This window comes from Mustela putorius, unplaced genomic scaffold (assembly GCF_011764305.1).
Source record: "Mustela putorius furo isolate JIRA1106 unplaced genomic scaffold, ASM1176430v1.1 tig00000695_pilon_pilon_pilon, whole genome shotgun sequence".
NCBI classification, from domain to species: Eukaryota; Metazoa; Chordata; class Mammalia; order Carnivora; family Mustelidae; genus Mustela; species Mustela putorius.
In genome coordinates this window covers 7,881,101-7,893,932 of record NW_025421447.1, presented here as the reverse complement: position 1 = coordinate 7,893,932, position 12,832 = coordinate 7,881,101, and the positions used below count along the sequence as shown (strand labels likewise).

Here is a 12,832-nt window from a genome sequence, read left to right as displayed (position 1 = left end):
GCACTTGACTCTGTAGGCAGTGGGAAGCTACGAAAAGGTCCAGAGCAGGAGAGTGACTCGTCCTGGACTGCGCTCTCAGGAGACTGGGAGGTTGGCCGCCCAATAAATGCAGACCGTCTGGGGGCACGATGCTCTTGGACCTGGAGAGCGTAGGACGGGACGAGAGGGGCAGGTACGAAGGCAGGAAACATCATGGGGTGGGTCTGACCTAACCCAGCAACCCGGTATTTTACAGATGAGGAAGTCGTGGCTCTGGGAGATCCATGCTCTTCTGGGAGGCTCGCTTAGCAAAGCAGCTAGCAACGGTGGAAGGTAAGAGGCCAGTGTAGACGTGTACGTCAGGGGTGGGGCCCCTGCATCCAGGTCTTTGGACCCAGAGTCCATTCAGGCACCATGGTATGTTCGTGGTGGGAAGCAGGAAGGTTGGGGCTCTGTTGACTTCTCTGAAGGGTACATTGACATCAGCCCGGTATGGGTGTCAGTGCGGGGCACTGTGCAAGGAGGGCATGACCCATCTTGAACCAACAGAAAGAGCCCGCCCCAGTGGGTGACAGGCACTCTTCCCTCCCCAAGGAGTGGGGTTTGGGCCAGCGGGGGGCTAGATGGGGTCTGGGTGTGGATGGGGACGTGGAGGCTTCCATTTTGCCATTTCCACACATACCCAGAGTTGCTCTGAGGGTCTCTCTGTGTAATAAACACTTTTTAAAGCAGTGGGGAAGCGAGAAGGTTGGGGGGATGAGGTAGGCAGCTGTTTCAGCACTCCTACTTTGAAAACACAGAGTTTAAAAAAAAAATCAAAACAAAACAGGAAAGAGCCTGGTTGATCTCATTCTTAGCATCTCTGGCTGAAAGGGGCCTCCCCACCCCCTCCGTCCTACTCGCTGCCCGGGATCTGTATCTTCTGTTCTTCTGACACACTTCGTGTGGGGAGAGCGCATTTTGGCTCCCTCCAAAATTGGACTCTAAATTTAGAACTGGCCTCAAAACTTCTGATCTTTGAGCTCTACTTGTCTGGCTTGGCCTGGCCCGCAGCAGCCACCTCTTATCACCATTCATGTTCTTCCTATCTGGTTCTCCGGTTGTCTTGGAAACGGGAGTTGGTATGATGGGTCATGGCCAAGAAGCCGCAGCCAGAGCCCACCAGTCTCCCCGGGGAAGGACCTGGTCCCCGTTCTCCTTGTAAATAACCCTCGCTCTGAGCAGAAATTGTTTTGCCCTCACAGCCTCCGAGCAGGGCCCCTTGGGCACGTTCCAAATTCCTCTGGTCTCTCTCCCATCTGTGGCAAGTTCCTTCCCTGTCCTCTCATCTCTGCAATCACCAGAAAGGGGAGGAAGCCCTCTTGGTTTGTGCCCCGGCCAGCTGCTTGCCATCTGGACTCAGGCCTATTAACCCCGACCTCCAGCCCTAACCCTTCCTGTCACCTCCTTCCACGTGTCCACTTTGGGGGATGAAGCCAAGGGACCTCCTAGTCCCCACCCGGTGGCCTTTCACTTGGCCCGTTCAAGCCAAGGAGACGCCATCTTCCTCAGAGCCCAGCGCTCTGTGACACCCATGATGGGACTGTACCATGTTCCGTGTGTCCTTTCATCCATCCGTGGTCTGTGGTATGCGGCAGGCAGCTGGGTGTGCCTCCTGGGCTCTGCCCCTTACCTCCATGCACCTTAGGGCAAGTCACTTAACTTTGTAGCAGTTTTCCCTTGTTTAAAATGCATAGTGGGTCGGGGTGCCTGGATGGCTCAGTGGGTTAAAGCCTCTGCCTTCGGCTCAGGTCGTGATTCCAGAGTCCTGGGATCAAGCCCTACATCCCATTGGGCTCTCTGCTCAGCAGGGGGCCTGCTCCCCTTCCCCTCCCCCCGCCTGCCTCTCTGCCTACTTGTGATCTCTGTCTGTCGAATAAATAAATAAAATCTTTGAACAATAAATAAAATGCATAATGGAACAAGAGGGCTTCCTACCCCACGGTGCACCCCACTTAAAACAACTCATGCCTCTATGAATGGGGCCACCTTTACCAGAGAAGCGGTCCCTTCGGCATTAAAGAGAGGATGGTCATACAGTGTCATCCAAACAACCCTGAGAACAACAGCCGTGGGACACGTTAGAGTTCCGGTACCCCTCAACAAAACCCAGAGGTGTAACCCCCAAACTCAACTCGGAATGGTTCTGCAGGAGGCCAAGCCTGTCTGGATCTCATCTGCAGGGCCACGGCATTCTAGAGATGAGAGCTAGCCCCTCTACAGCAGTGTTTCCCGCAGTGCTCCCCACGGGACGTAGGATCACACGTGGACTTGGCCCTTGTTGACCTGCTGTCCAGTAAGTTTGGGGGAAGCTGGATTTCTTTCCTGCAGGATTGCTCAGAGCCTTTCAAAGACTGATGAGCCCCAACTAGAGAGCTACAGACATTCTGCTTACCCTTCATAACGGCGTTTGTTTCCGCCATTTTGCTATTTCCACGAGGCTCAGAGAGGGTACGTGACTTGCCCAGGGTCCCACAGCTTGGGCGTGGAGTTGGGATCTGAGTCTAGAGCCTACATTCTTACCACACAGCTACTTTTCATCCCATGTTAGTAAGTTCCAGAAAGAAGTTACTGACCCTGAGAGGCTGCCTTTGTCCCGGCTGACACAGCTCAGAGAAAGCAGAACAAAAGGCAGGTTTGGGGGAAAGGAACGGGGATAGTAAGGGGACACGGTATGTGCATATAAAATCAGGTATGAGGGCCTGTGGCGGGTTCCGGCCGATGGGGACTCATAGACATCTACACTGTTTCCCACAATGGGGACCAGGCTCTGGAGCCAGTCCGATGGAGGTCCCCTTTACAAGGAAGACACGCAAGGTCTCGAGGAGGTTCCGAGATATCCATTCTAGAAATACCCACATGCATACAAATTTGTACTGTAGAGCTCCCCTCCCCGATGTAGCCTCCTCAGGGCCTCTGGGAGACTGAACTGTCACCTGGTCATGCTTCCGTCTCCCTCCCAGGAGCTGCCCTCTCAAGGAGAGACAAACTTTAAACACAGATCACGCTCGCAGGTGGTTTTGTGGTGACCAAAGTAAGTTCTCTGAAGGGAAAAACGGGGTTCTAGGGCAGTGAGGTCAAAGGAACGTGATTCCAGCCAAACTGCGGAGATCCCAGATGTCTATCGGCAGATGAATGCATTAAAGAAGGTACGGTGGGTACACACACGACGGGATATTATGCAGCCATCCGAAAAACCAAAATCTTGCCGTTCGCAACAATGTGGAGGGAACTAGAGGGTGTCACGCGAAGCGAATAAGTCTGTCAGAGAAAGACCATTATATGATCTCACTCCTGTATGGAATTTAAGAAACAAAACAAGAGCATAGGGGAAGGGAGGGGAAAATAAAATCGGAGAAAGACAAACCATATGACACTCTTAACGCTAGGAAATAAACTGAGGGTTGCCGCAGGGGAGGGGGTGGGGGTCGGGGTAACTGGGTGACGCACACAAAGGAGGGCACGTGATAGAAGGAGCACTAGGTGTTCTATAAGACTGATCACTCACTTGGGACACCTGGGTGGCTCAGTTCGTTAAGCGGCTGCCTTCAGCTCGGCTCTTGATCCCAGCGTCCTGGGATCCAGTCCCACATCGGGCTCCTTGCTCAGCTGGGAGCCTGCTTCTCCCTCTGCCTCTGCCTGCCTCTCTGTCTGCCTGTGCTCGCTCTCTCTCCCTCTCTCTCTGACAAATAAATAAATAAAATCTTTAAAAAAAAAAAAAAAGGCTGATCACTCACCAACCTCTACCTCTGAAACTAATGTCACACTATATGTTAATTAATAGAACTTACGTAAAATTAACTTAAATTTAAAAACGGAAAAACAGAGGACCGTGATCCAGTTTAGGAAGGCATGTGTCCCTGGAGGGTGACTAGTCACCTGTGCCCTTCCAGAGGCCCTCTTGGGGAAAACATAGTTGTCCGAAAGCCCCCAACTGCCCCAACTTCAGATCAACCCCAGTGTTCACACCAAGGCCACTCCCTCCCCGAGTAGCTCCTCGCCAGTGACCAAGCACAGTGGGCCACCCTGCTGGCGGAGACACTCTCGAGGCTGCAGTGTGGCCCGAAGCTCGTCTTTCCCTCTCTCCTTTCACGGGCTCCCACCCTCCCCCTACCCCTCTTCACATCATTTGGGCACCTGCTTCTTGTAGAAAACACAATTCAACTGAGTATATTTCAAAGATCTTATGGGCTTTGGTCAACAATTTGTGAACCAGACAGCATCCCATTTCCCAGATAGAAGGAGCTCTGAGTTGCCATACATAAGAAAGGACTTTCATAGGCAGAGCAGAAGAAAGGAAATTCTACTGGAAAAAAGCAGGCTGGTCATTACAAGGTCCCTTTCCTTTAACGGATGCCTGGGGGTCTACCAGGCAGTAGACCCAGCTAGTGCCATCAGGTGATTCTTGACTGGATCAAGATTCCATTTCTGGGAGAACCAAGACTGTAATTAAATTAAATCTCGGTTTGGTGACGTGGGGCTTAGCATAAGTGACTCCATTTGGAGCGTCTTTTTTTTTTTTTTTTCTAAGACAAGGAAAATTAGGAAATAAATATTTTGAGCTGAATGATAAAATGAACATAGAATCCATCAGAATTTGTAGTATACGCTCAAGGGGTGCTCAAGAGAGAATATCTAGCTTTATTAGAAAAGACAAAAGATGTAAGATCAATGGTCTGAGATTCCATTTCAAGCGAGAGGAAGAACATCGTCAACCTCCAGTACGTAGAAGAAAGGAAGGACATAACACAGGCAGCAACTACTGGTGACACAGAAAACAGAGAAACAGAAAAGGAACAAAGCCCAAAGTTGAGTCATCGAAAGCATCAAGAAAACTGCAAATTCCTAACGAGATTGACCAAAGAGTGAGAGGGACAGTGAATTATGAGTATAAGAAATAAAAGGGAAGATACCACCCCAGAGCCTGTAATAAAAATGAGACAACAGAACAGGAAGAAAGCTTTGTAAACAACTCCATGCCAATAAACTTGACGACACAGATAAGGGGACACATTGCTTAGCCATTTACAACTGATCAAAAATGATACACGATGAAACTGAAAATCCAGATGGTTTTGTCTGTTAATGGTCAAAACCCTTCCCACAAAAACAAAACAAACAAACGAAAAACACCTTTTAGCCCAGACAGTTTTACTGGTGAATTCTATCAAATATTTAAGGAAGAAGTCACACTAAACTTGCTCTGTCAGGGAAAAAAAAAAAAAGAACAGGAGGTGACACTTTCCAATTCATTTTATGAGGCCATCAATACCCCACACCAAAGCTTAATGAAGACATTATAAGTAGACAGATGGATGGACGGATGGGTGGACAGATGGATGGAGGAGTGGACAGTTGGACGGCTGGATAGAATTCAGATCTCCGTATCTCAGTTCAGTAAGATTTATTTCCTACTATCCTATATACCCAAAATAGGTCACCGGGAAGGCTTTGCTTGTCATAGACCCAGACTGATGAAACACCCATCTTGACAACACATGCTTTCACTAGGATCAAGACAGAGAAATGGTAAATTGCATGCCCATTCTTTTTTCTTTTTTTTTAAGAGAGAGAGAGAGCACGTGGGAGCAGTTGGGGTGGGGAGAGGCCAAGGGAGCAGGAGAGAGAATCTTAAGCATGTTCCACACCCAGTGTGGGGCTTGATCTCATAACCCTGAGATCACGACCTGAGCCGGAATCAGGAGTCAGATACTCAAATGTTTGCATACTGATCCTTAAACCTTCTGCCTTGAAATGATGTATTTCGCTCATGCTCAAGTTCACAACCATGTGCCGAGGAGATGGAGAAGTCCTAACATGTTCTCAGCAAGGGGAGGAGAAGGAACGGTGACCATCCCAGGAGTCACAGACATACACATAGTAACAGAAGAGCCTTAATACCTCATGCAGATGATCCGACCGGTGAGAGAGGATGGAGGGGACAGCACGGGGACCCCGGGGCCTGGCTTTGAGAAATGCCGCCAGCCTGAGAGAAGGGAAGAGCCTGGGAAGGAGGCTGAGATGGAGGGATGGGAGAGGGACCAGATGACTTCAGGAACAGATGGTCCCGCCGCGTCTAACGCAATTGAGGGTTCGTGTAAGAAGGGGATGTGGGCAACTAGGGTGTCGCTGGGATTCCAGTGGGGCGGCAGAGGGGGAGGCCAGAGCGCAACGAGGAAGGACTGAGTGTGAGGTGGGGAAGAGAACGAAGAATATCTTGGGACACCCTTGAAGACTCGGGTTGGGAAGGGGAGGTGGGCGGTGTCTGGAACGGGACGTGTATTCAGAGAGGACCTGTTGGTTATGTCAGCAGGAGAACCCAGGGAATGTTCAGGTGTCGATGGGAAGAGGCTAGTTTGGAAGAAGTGGTTAAATACATAAGAGAAGGGGGTCAGGGACGCTATGGGGTTCCTGGAAGGCAGGGCCTAAGAATCAGGAGTGGGGGAGACAAGCCAGCAGAGGAAGCAGGGGAGAGGCTGTAGGATGGCGGGAATCTAGAGTGAGCCGAGGTAGGAGGGAGGAAGCCTGTAACACCACCTTAGTGGTCCCTGGGGTTGCTTCCGTTCTGCCTTCCTGCTCTAGCTCTGGACCTACTGTGTCCTCCCAACTCTATTTTCCTTGAAAATGTTTCATTCATTCAACAAATATTTACGGAGCATCTGCTGTGTGCCAAGCCCAGTCCCGAGAACAGCACAGAGCACAGTCAATGGGACAGACGATACACTTGTGCTCAGAATCTGTTCCAGCATCCAAAGAAGCCGAGTGACCCAACCTCTTCGGCAAGGTAGATGACCTCAATCGGAACCAGTTACTGGGTAGCAGCGGACAGACGGAACAGATATGGCGGTCAGAGGGAAATGGACTTCCTGTAACGGAAGAGGGCCATTGCATAGGGCTGGTCATCAGGAAAGTCTTGGGGACTCTGGGGAAAGAGGGCATGTGTCCAGTTATGTTGCTGGGGCAACAATGCTGAGAATCTCTCTGTGTGCACATGAGAGAACTGTGTGCACATGACTGTGGTTGACCGTGCATGTACCAAGAAAGACCCACAAAGTGACACCCTCGTGTCTGTGACACACCCCGATCTGACTTTTGGGGGCCGGTTTTCACTCCCGTTGTAGACATTTGAACACATCCATGCAGAAATGGACAGAATAGCGCAGTGAAGCTCCAAGACCCAGCATTCTGTCTCTCGGACGGACCTCTTCCTCCTCCAAACACTTCTGACCTGCCGGTGCCTGCCCTCTGGCAATTATGGTGCGATTTCTCCTAAAATCTTCGTTTCGGCTCTTCCTGAAACCAGGACTATTTCTCTGGGCTTTTCTGTTAAGTGAGCCAACAAATTGCCTTCTATTCTTTGTCTCAAAGTGATTTTTTTTTTCCCCCTCTGGCAATGGGAAGAATCCCATCTAATATAGAGACCCAGAGTTTAGTCCCACCCAACCTTATCTGCCTGTCACCCTGGGCCCAAGTCCCCTTGCGAGGGCATGCACGTTTCCTTGTCTATGGCTGCTTAACAAATTACCCCAGACTCGGTGACTCTGGTAACCAGCCTCCAAGATGGCCCTTAAAGATCCTCACTTCCTGGTCACTGTGCCTGTATGTAGTCCCCTCCCTTGTCCTATCAAGGTGGCTCCGTGAGGCCGACGGGATACAGCGGAGGCAATGTGTGTAGTTTGGGTCATAAGAGATCCTGAGCTTTGCCCCTTGTAACCACTGGGAACATCCCACTGTGCTGTGGTGTCTGAATGAGCCCAGAGAAGGGGGCAGGGCCTAGCCCTGGAAAGCCAAGGAGGGCTTCCTGGAAGAAGCAGCAATTGAACCATACCCTAAAATGTTATCCTTCTCTCTGAATGCTCAGGGGACCCGGGTATCTGAAGGCATGGTCAGTGATGACACTTACCCCTCAGGACAGGCTCTCATGCCTTCAATAGTGTCCAGGGACACATCTGGTCAGTGTAGGCACCCTGGTGGGCAGAAAGCCAGGCAGGGCCCCCAGACCCTATTTTCCTGTGGGGCTACACACAACAGCTTCTCAGGGACCTCCTTCGTCCAGTGTCCCAGCCTCTGTCGTAGCTCAGGGAAGGGGAGCTGTAGGAGGCGCCAGGACTGGCGGCTGTCAGAAAGTGGGTGCTGATGCCCCCCCCCCACCACCACCACCCTGCACACACACAGACACACACATCCTGAGCTGAGCTGGTCAGTGGTGGGAGGCTGGGCTACTAGCCTCTGCTCAGGCCCCCCACCCCACCTCTGCTGACCAGCTGTTTCCATTCCCATCTGTGCCTTCCCCAAAGGGGGAGCAGGAGGAGCCTGCCAGAATGTCAGTCCCCTTCCAACCTCGGCTCTCCCGCCCACGCGGCAGCAGAGCGCTTTCCCCAGGCCTGCCTTCTCTCCTGGGTTCTCATTTGTACTTCATTGTGCCCTTGTCCTTCTGCTACAGTTCATTGTTCACACAACAACGGGGCAATGGGTGGCCATGAGCATGTGTCTCGGCGCACGTGTTGTGTGCTCCTCCTGTGTTGTGCGTGCCCGCGTGTGCGTGTATGCGGGTGCGTGTGTGCGGGTGCTGGCCCCGGGCCGTGGGTGCGTGCCTGTGCTCGGGGGGCGTGGGCTCAGGGGCCACAGGAGGCTGGGGAGTATGCAGAGGTCCAGCCCCTTTAGTGCGTCCTGGAGAAGGTTCCCTGCTCGGCCTGCCCGCATCTCCCCACACTCACCGGACTCTTGCTCTTTCTCCTTAGCCTGTCCTGTGTCTCCTCCTCCTACGACCCTCCTCGGCCCCCGTGTCTGGGCTCCATGTCCCTTGACAGCAATGGTCAGGGACTCATCTCTGCCCCAGGGCGAGCTGCTGGAGAGGGCCAGGCCCTCCTCTGCGCTGGTCACTTTCCCCCAGCGCCCAGAAGTAGCGCCTGGCCCAGAATGGGGACTCAGGGAGCTGGGGTGAGCCCAGCGGTGAGGTTTGGCGGTTGCAGACAGAGCAGAGGGGAAAAAAGAATTAGAGAAGGTTTAAAAAAAATTTTTTTTTCTTTCCCCCAGCTAAGCAATCTAGCGTAAACGTTCTCCTGGTGGGTTAAAGTCACGGGGATTGCAGAGATGTCCGAGGAATGAGGGGTTCATGATATCCTTGGACTTGGGGGTGACTGTGCCCCGCGACCCATTACCCACATACGCACTGACCCCACACTAGGCTGTTTTCCGGAAAGAATGTCGGTTCATCACCCAACTTCCAATCTTCCTGGTTTAGGGCCAGGATCAAACACACCGCCGCAGCGTGGGGCCTCCCCTAATCACCGTCCCCACCCCAATCACGCAGCGAAGTCTGTCCCGGCCTGAGCTGGCCGGGCGGGGCGAGGCGTGGAGGCCCCACCCCCCCGCCCCCTCCCCCGCATCCCCAGCCAATCGCTGAGCCGCTGGGGTTTCCGGAGCCCGGCTGTGGGGCGGGAGGCGGGGAGCCGGCCTGGGAGGGGTTCGAGCCAGGCAGCCTGCGTGCTCCGGGGGCTGACGCAATTGGAGAATTTGGCTTCTTTTTATCACATATATCATTTTGCCATATATGGTCACCGAGAGCTACTGGCTGCGAGGCTCGGGCCCAGATGGTGGGCTCCCAGAGCGAAGTGAGCCACATACCAGCCCAGAACAAACAAGACCATCGCTCACTCCGCTGGACAGGTGGGTGGGCCGAGAGAGGGGTTATATATAGTTCTGGTCACATTCCTCCACTAACGCACGTTGGCCCCCGAACGCGCAAACAATCTCCATTTCTGGCTCTTTTTACTGAATTTGCTAATTGCTATTCTTCTATAACCAAGGGAACGAAAAAAATTCCGGGAGGAATGTGGGGGAAGAGATCTGCTGGCCAGTTCCCTTCGTGGATCCCGTGACCCCCCCTCCTCCCGCCTCCTCTCCCCTTCTTCCCTCCGAGCCCCCTGAAATCCTTCCCATCCCGCCGCCGCCCCCAAGGGCTGCCTCTGCTGGCTCTCCTCATTTGTGCCCCGGCCAGAAGACACTTCTTCCCTGCACCCCTCCAGCCCAGGTGAGGCTGGCCAGGTGCCGATGAGCCCGAGGCTGGGCAGGATTTGAAGTGGGGAGCCACCGCAGACGCCATCCCCCAGCTCCCAGAACCTGTCCTGGCCAGAGGTTGGGGGCTCAGCCTCCCAAGAATCAGGTAGCTGCAAGGCCATCGTAAATATCAGCGATCCCCCAGAGCCACCGCAGGGGACGTCACTGTCTCCTTCCAGCCCGCGGTGGCAGGATTTCTGAGGTGCCCTCCAGAGCCCTAGACTGAGGTGTCCAGAGGCCAGCCTCAGAGCACGCTCAGGATGAAGGATGGCTTTGGTGCCCCTTGTCTTCTAATCACTCCAGACAATAAGGACTGCCTCTTCCAGGACCCGGTGCCCTGAGCCTCGGGTACACAGGGAGTGCCCGGTCCTGCTGACTTGAGAAACCCAAGACAAACATTATAAACTGCAGGTGTCCAGCCCTAGCATCTTCTGGCATAATGGCCTGGGGTAGGTCTCTGTCCTGTGCTGTGATCTACAGCTATGCCCCCAGCTTCCCCGAGGATCTGCTGTGTGCATGGCTGTAAAGCAAGCTAGCTCTTCCTGGGGCATCTGACTCAAGCCCACCAGCTCCTGATCCCCCAGCCTGGACCAGCCTCAGGTCTCCCAAGAGAAGCCAGGAAGGTTGAGCCCTGGACTCCCACCTGTCTCTGCCCTGAATTCCCAGAGGCCCTTATTCAGTGCTCCAAATTTCTTAAAATCTCCGTCTCTTTGACCACAGACTCTGGAGCTAGAGCAGTTCTCTGAAGACTGGTGAGATGACTTTCCATCGTGGTAACGCTACTGAACAATTACCATGCACCCCCCCGCCACAACGATGCCGCAGGCTGAGGACATGTCATGTCATGTTCTACTAATCGGCCCACTTTAAAGATGAGAAAACTGAGGCTGAGAGAAGCTAAATCACTTGGCCGAGGTCCCACCAACACTACCTACGTGCGGTAGCAGGAACATAATTCCAGAGCTTACGCACCTGAACGTAATTGGTGGGTACACCCCAGACTTATTGCTGGTTGTCTTTTCAGGGATGTCAAGGTTAACCCAGGCAGGACCAGCTCAGGGAGGATCCTTGAGGTCGTGGAGAGAAATGCTTTCGTTACACTGCTCGATTTTAGTACCAAGCGCATGGTGCCTCCCCCTTGCCCTCCGCCATGCGCTGCCAGACGAGGGGTTTCAAAGCTTGCTTCTCCACAGAATCAGCGCACGAAACAATGGTTGGCCCAAAGGTGAGATGACGTCAGCCAGTTGAGAGAAGACTGCAGCCCCTCTCTGCCCAGCAGAAAGAAAAGAAAAAAACCAAACCAGAGGAGGATGGCCAAGTGGACAGGGGGCCTGTCGCCAACCCAGAAAGTTGGGGGCCTGTAGGTTCAGCCTCCCTGAGTCCTGCCACTCCCCGTTCTACCTGCTTTTGAGCAAAATCAGAAGGTGGAGGAATCTGAGCTTGGAAGAGGGTTGGAGGTGAGGGTAGTGTCATGAGGGAGTGAGGGCAGATGCAGCAGGCCGGGGCGTGGGCACCAGAAGTCCAGGAAAAGGCAAGTGGTCAGGTGAGGGAGACTAGGGGAACGGGTTCTCCCTAGTGTGATCTGTCGACCCAATGGACTTGGACGTGAGAGGGGGTAGTTCAAGAGGTGGATGATGGCCTCTGACGGTACTCTGCTTGCAAGGAGGACCGGCAGCCCCAGCGGGACCCGTGTCGGGGTGTTCGAACAGTCGCGGCAAATCCAAACCCTCCCCTCTTGTCATTTTTAGGAAGCATTCACACGTACGGCGCACGAGTTAAAAATCAAGAAACCGACTTTGAGAAACAAGACCCCTACAAGGCAAGACACAGACGCCCCTGGTTCCCGGTGCACAAAGGCTACACTCCCACGTTCCTGTCCTTCCCCCCTCCGTGATTCCAGCACGAGGCAACTCTGCCTTTTTGCCTCACTGACTTGTTCTGTTGGCCACACTCCTCCTTCCCCTCCGAGAGATCTGTGGCTCAGCTCTTTGGCCATCCTTGGAACTCATTTCCAGCACTTTCTGCAGTGCTGCCAAAGGAGCCAGTGGAGGGGGCCATGGAGGCATGGAGGCCATTGGGGACACCATAGGCTAGGTCTGAAGGTCAGGTCTGAAGGTCAAAGGGGCCAGTGCTTGCCATGGTTCTGACCATGAGGCTTCTTGCTCCAGGGCAGACAAGGGTCTCAGTATGTTATGGAGAATGGGAAATGTCAGCCATGAGACACCTCCCTGGGTGGAGGAGGAAGAAATAGGTAAGGCAACCTTGGGAGGAACTCCTTTAAAGCTTCAGGAACCGGGTTCACCCAGAGAATGGAGGTACTGGTGAGGCCCAGGTGAGGCAGGGGATGCCAGGCATGGGAGCAGCTCTGGTCTCCAGATCCTCATGGATACGATGGTCTATTCTTTTTTTTTTTTTTTTAAGATTTTATTTATTTGTTTGAAGGAGAGAGCACATGGCAGCGGGGTGGGGGCAGGGGTATAGGCAGGGGGTAGAGGCAGAGGGAGAGGGAGAAGCAGACTCCCAGCTGAGCAGGGAGCCTTATTCAGAGCTCCGTCGCAGACCTGGTATCTTGACTTGAGCCAAAGGCAGATGCTTAACCGACTGAGCCAGCCAGGTGCCCCCCCTTCCCACCCACCCCCACCGCCCCAGTTGTCCTTTTAATGAATTCTTTTTTTTTTTTTTAAGATTTTATTTATTTATTTATTTGACAGAGATCACAGTAGACAGAGAGGCAGGCAGAGAGAGAGAGCGGGAA

The 12,832-nt window shown here is 53.2% G+C and overlaps 1 long non-coding RNA gene across 1 annotated transcript; it reads left to right on the top strand.

The window, feature by feature from the left end:
• The first annotated feature begins 9,487 nt into the window (after positions 1-9,487).
• On the top strand, positions 9,488-12,469 carry LOC101684723. The gene is made up of 3 exons (XR_200032.3): positions 9,488-9,687; positions 10,798-11,062; positions 11,826-12,469. It is a non-coding gene; the product is annotated as an uncharacterized LOC101684723 (long non-coding RNA).
• The last annotated feature ends 363 nt before the right edge of the window (positions 12,470-12,832 follow it).